The sequence below is a fragment of the Salvia miltiorrhiza genome, chromosome 5, assembly GCF_028751815.1.
Source record: "Salvia miltiorrhiza cultivar Shanhuang (shh) chromosome 5, IMPLAD_Smil_shh, whole genome shotgun sequence".
Classification (NCBI taxonomy): domain Eukaryota; kingdom Viridiplantae; phylum Streptophyta; class Magnoliopsida; order Lamiales; family Lamiaceae; genus Salvia; species Salvia miltiorrhiza.
The window spans coordinates 54088347-54094346 of NC_080391.1; positions in this window are offsets into that span (position 1 = coordinate 54088347).

A 6000-nucleotide genomic window follows, 5' to 3' on the forward strand; every position below is an offset into this window, starting at 1 on the left:
AGGGTAAAATGATGCGCAACATGAGTTTTCTGTTTGAAAGATTTATTGAAGTTGTTGACTGGGCCGTTGTAAGACCGTGAAGCACCTTCATAGTGGAATTGCAGAATGTGTGCGAATTATTTTTTTTATTATATATATTTTTTCCTTTTTAGTAAGGAAAGAAACACCTATATAAAACAGGGGTTGGAATTGAAAATTGGACCGAATGTCGTGTATTTTGATGATCATTAGTTTGAAAGAAGTATGTGTTTAATTTGGGGTATTTAATTTAGGGAATTATGAACTATAGAGTATTTAATTAAGGGAATATAGGTTATATGGTAAATAATAAATTCATAATTATGTATTATTATTGTTATTATATTAAATTAGGACTATACTGAATAAAATAAGAGTTATAAATAAAATTATCCTTATAATCTCCTTAGTATGTAGAGGTATCCACATACAAAATAGAAGCCCATTTGCTAAACTATTCAAAGTCTCTTTTGAGTACTATTTTGGCCCATCAATTCACCACACAATCTTTTTATGGCTAATAATGAACACTATCAACATATCCGAAATGCAGAATGAATATTTTTTCTTTTTTTCTTTTTTTGGGGAAAAGATTTAATAAGCAAATATTTAAGCCACTCCTCCAATAATACTGGAATATCTTTTCGAATAATTTTAGTTTATTCACTACTACTACTACTACTACTAATAATAATAATAATAATAATAATAATAATAATAATAATAATAATAATCCTATCGCCCCCAATTAATAAATCATACAAAGAAAAACAATCACATTTATATAGCCCCAGTTCAAAAATCTAAGAAGATGGAAAAACAAAATCAACACCAATATTAATATACGGAAGAATTCTAGTTCGGATTGGATTGTGACCAAATTTCGCTCATCAACTCTTATCTTTTCTGTCTGGCGACGCCAAGGCTTGTCAGTGTCGATTTTTTTTGCTCCCATCTTCACTTCCTTATAATCTTTTCGATTTATCTAAATGAAAATATTAGTTTTTATTATAAATTTAAGTGGAGGTCGCACAGAAAATAAAGTCTATTTATTATTATTATTATTATTATTATTATTATTATTATTATTATTATTATTATTATTATTATTAAATAAAAGACTATAATAAATAAAATAGGGGCTATGAATAGAATTACTGTATTTTTTCATGTTTATTCATAATTACTCTTATTCATCATTATTCTAAACTCGAACTTTACTATTTCTTCAACTTTCTAACTATGCTTAACGTTAATAACTTATGATTATATACAACTAGCATTCGCACTCGTTGATGCAGCTCAAGGTTCGATAGGACAAGACCCGGTGCATGTCCCTGTTGGTCCGGTTACAAGAGCACGAGCCAAGAAGTTCAAGGAGAGCTTGATGAGCTTAGTTCAAGAAGTGTGGGCTCAAGAGTTGATGAAGAGACCTATTGGAGATGGTGGAGTCGGCCCAAGTCTATTTAATCTCATTACATGCGAGTGGGCCGAAGCTTGAAGATTTGATTTATTTTGAAGACTTCATGTATTTATTTCAGCTTTGTTTTTTTCGTAGCCCATGAGTTTAAAGGGCCTTGTTATTTTCGGATTTTAGTAGTAAGGGTCTTGTTTGGCTTATTAGGGCTTATTTTTAAGTTGTTTCCTTATTAGACTAGGTTTAGTTTTGCCTATATATATGGCTGCTACATGTTGGACGAAATTTTACCTACTTTTATCAATAAACTTGTGAGTTTTATTTCTCTCTTGAGAATTCCGAATTCCTCTTGATTTTTTCAAGACGAATTCAATTATCGACGTAACGGCGAGTTAACCAACCCTCGTCGGGTGTCATTCAGCGTCCCCGAGTTGCTGCGTCAACTTCACGTTGGGGTTTAGGGATTCGTTCGCCTAAATCATTCCGTGGGTTAGATTCAGAGGTTTTGGGATTTCCATCTTCAGTTCGTTTCTTTCAAGTCTTCCGTTTGCGTGGTATTCGATTGATCGGCAAGGATCATATCATTTGGCACCAGAGCCGCGTTTCGTATCCAGGTTTCGTTTGTTTGTTTTCGTTTCTGTGTCAAGGGTAGAATTTTAGGGTTTCCGTTTTCTGTCCGAGTTTTCTGTTCCGCTGTCTGATTATAATTCCTAGGGTTTCGATTTTCTTCTGCTGTGTTCAATACCATAATATCTAGGGTGGTCTGAATTACTCATACACTTACACGCTTATACACATCTCTTATCATACGACTTACACACATCCATATAAATCCATACATCATAATTTCGTTTGTTTCTTGATATTCTTGATTTTTTTTCCAGAACCTATAGTCCGTTAGGGTTCCAAAAAAAAAAAAAAACGAGTATAGAATTTTCGAAAATTTCCTTACAGCAATTTTGTTCCTATAGTTCACTGGCGTCGTATAGAGCCTTTTGGGACTATTCCTGCGTACATTTTTTCCGGTTTTTGATTATTTCTCGTTGTGTTTTCTGGAGTCCTTGGGTAGTATAGAGCCTTTCGGGACAGTTTCGGCGTACACTTTTTCCAGTTTTCGATTATTTCTCGTTGTGTTTTCTGGAATCCTTGGGTAGTATAGAGCGTTTTGAGCCTATTTCTGCGCAGTACTTTTTGGGTTGTTCAGTCTGCGTTTCTGGTTGTTTTCGATTTCATTTGGGGGTTTCCCACCTTTTAGTGTCCGTTTAAGTGTTGTTGGTGTGGTCACTTGTGGGACGTTTCATTGAGTGCTCTCGTTGAGACAGTTTGGGCAATCTCGTTGGTACAGTTGGTTTTTGAGTTCCGTTGGTAGATTGAGGGAATTTGATTCCTTGAGAGATAAATTGAGCGAAAAAAGGCAAGAGTGGTGAGACTATTAGAGGGAAAAAGCTGTGATTTGTGTGTGATACACGAGCGCTGAGTGATTTCATCTTGAGTGATACACGAGTGTTTGTGAGGCGGTGAGGTCCTTTTATTTTGTTTCACTAACCGTTTCTTGTTTTCTGTCTGTGTCACTATGTCCAAGAAAGATGAACAGGGTGCGGATTTGAGCGATGGCCCTGTTATAGATCTACAGTTAAAACTCGTGGTGGAGGCACTTCGCTCAGAATTTGGCAAGATGCTACACTCAGAAATCGAGGGAGTGTACGACAAGATCGAGCTGATGGAGCAGTCTCATTCTCGAGAGACCACTTTCACACGAGGAGGTCGCCGCGGGCGAGGAGGCCGTGGTGGTGGCGGAGGTCGATTCCACCGTCCGTATGAGGAGCATGTAGATGATACAGGATTTGAGGATGAGGACGATGGCGGCAGAACGTGGCAAGATAACAATCTGGGCAACATCAAGATGAACGTTCCTCCCTTCCAAGGGAAGAATGACCCAGAATTGTATCTTGATTGGGAGAGAAAGGTGGAGCTTATGTTCGATTGCCACAACTACTCAGAGCTCAAGAAGGTGAAGTTGGCAGCAATTGAGTTCTCCGATTATGCACTTGTTTGGTGGGATCAGATGGTGACGAGTAGGAGGAGAAACAGTGAGCCGCCTATTCAGACTTGGTAGGAGATGAAGGCTGTGATGAGGAAGCGTTTTGTGCCGAATCATTACTACCGCGAGCTCTTCAACAAGTTGCAGACTTTGAGGCAAGGCAGTCGGAGTGTGGATGAGTATTATAAGGAGATGGAGGTTGCCATGATTCGAGCCAATGTGGTGGAGGAGCGAGAGGCGACCATGGTGAGATTCTTGACTGTTTGCATTGGGATATTCGTGATAAGGTGGAGTTGTAGCACTACGTTGAGTTGGAGGACATGGTTCATATGGCCATCAAGATCGAGAATCAACTCAAGAGGAGGGACAACAACAGCAGCAACCAGTGCCAGAATCCGGGCAATTGGAGGCAATTGCAACCAGTTTCTAGTGGTTCCTCGTCAAAAGGGAATCAATGGAAAAAGGAGGCACCGCCGAGAGAGGAGAAGAAGCCGTTCGTTAGGTCCCGATCCGAGGGATCCGGTGCAGCAAATCAGGGCATTCCGGCCGTTTCTGATGGTCGAAATCGAGATAAAAAGTGCTTCAAGTGCCAAGGCTTCGGGCATATTATGAGTGACTGCCCGAACAAGAGAATTATGATCATGAGAGATGACGGCGAAGTCATGACGGATGGTGATGAGACCGATCCTGATATGCCGAAATTGGAGGATGTAGATGGTACCGATGATGAGGAGGAGTGTGAGGAGATTTTCGCGCTCAATGGACAACTTTTTGTAGCTCGGAGAGCCTTGAGTGTCCAAACTCAACCCAATGAGCGAGAGCAGCGGGAGAACCTCTTTCACACAAGATGTCTTGTTCAAGACAAGGTATGTAGTGTGATCATTGATGGCGGGAGTTGCACGAATGTGGCTAGTAGAGCCATGGTTGAGAGATTGGGGCTGGCCACGGAGAAGCATTCCAAGTCGTATCGTTTGCAGTGGCTGAATGAGACAGGCGTCATCAAAGTGACGAAGCAAGTGAAGGTTCCGTTTCGCATTGGGAAGTATGAGGATGAGGTTGTGTGTGATGTGATCCCTATGCAAGCGAGCCACATCCTGTTGGGGCGACCGTGGCAGTTTGATCGCCGTGCTATTCATGATGGCTTCACCAACAAATACTCATTTGAATACAAGCAGAAAAAGGTGTCGCTTGTTCCTCTTACTCCTAAACAAGTTTATGAGGATCAAGTGCAATTGCAAAAGGAGGCGGACAAGGTGAAGTCAAAGGAGCAGCCCGTGGAGAAGAAGGAGAATGGGTTGATTCATAAGTCCTTTCTTGCTAGGGCTAGTGATTTGAAGTGGTGTGTACAGGAGGAGAGGCCGATCATGCTGTTGCGATATCAGGAGAACTTGGTTATTACTAACGATCTCTCTTCTCTACCCCCGTCTATTCGTTCTGTTTTGCAGGAGTTTGATGATGTTTTTCCCGAAGATACACCTGCCGGTTTACCACCAATTCGAGGGATTGAGCATCAGATTGACTTTGTGCCCGATGCTACACTGCCGAACCGACCAGCTTACCGAACCAATCCGGAGGAGACAAAGGAGTTGGAGAGGCAAATTGGCAAGTTATTGGCCAAAGGGCATGTGAGGGAGAGTTTGAGTCCTTGTGCGGTACCCGTTCTACTTGTACCAAAGAAGGACTCGTCTTTGAGGATGTGCTGTGATTGCCGAGCCATCAATAACATCACGGTAAAGTATCGCCATCCTATCCCTCGTTTAGATGATATGCTAGATGAGTTGCATGGTTCTTGTGTCTTTTCTAAGATCGATTTGCGTAGTGGATACCATCAGATTAGGATTAAGGAAGGTGATGAATGGAAAACTGCTTTTAAGACAAAACTTGGTTTGTATGAGTGGTTAGTTATGCCTTTTGGTCTGACTAATGCGCCTAGTACGTTCATGCGTCTTATGAATCATGTTTTGCGTGCTTTCATTGGCAGATTTGTTGTTGTATACTTTGATGATATCCTCATTTATAGCCAGAATTATGATGAGCATGTTGAACATTTGAGGTCTGTTATGGATGTGCTTCGCAAGGAAAAATTGTTTGCTAACCTTAAGAAGTGCATTTTCGGTACGGACAAGCTTGTGTTTCTTGGTTTTGTTGTTAGTGCACAGGGTGTACAGGTTGATGAGGAGAAGATACGAGCTATCCAAGAGTGGCCAACGCCGACGAACGTTGCAGCAGTTCGAAGCTTTCATGGACTTGCTAGCTTCTACAGGCGATTCGTGCCTCATTTTAGCAGTGTTGCAGCACCTTTGACGGAAGTCATCAAGAAGAATGTGGAGTTTAAGTGGGGCAAGGCGCAAGAGGATGCTTTTCAGCAGTTGAAATATAAATTGACCCACGCCCCGGTATTATCTCTTCCTAATTTCTCCAAATCTTTTGAGATTGAATGTGATGCTTCTGGTGTTGGTATTGGTGCAGTGTTGATGCAAGAGAGACGACCCATAGCGTATTTCAGCGAGAAGCTCAACGGGGC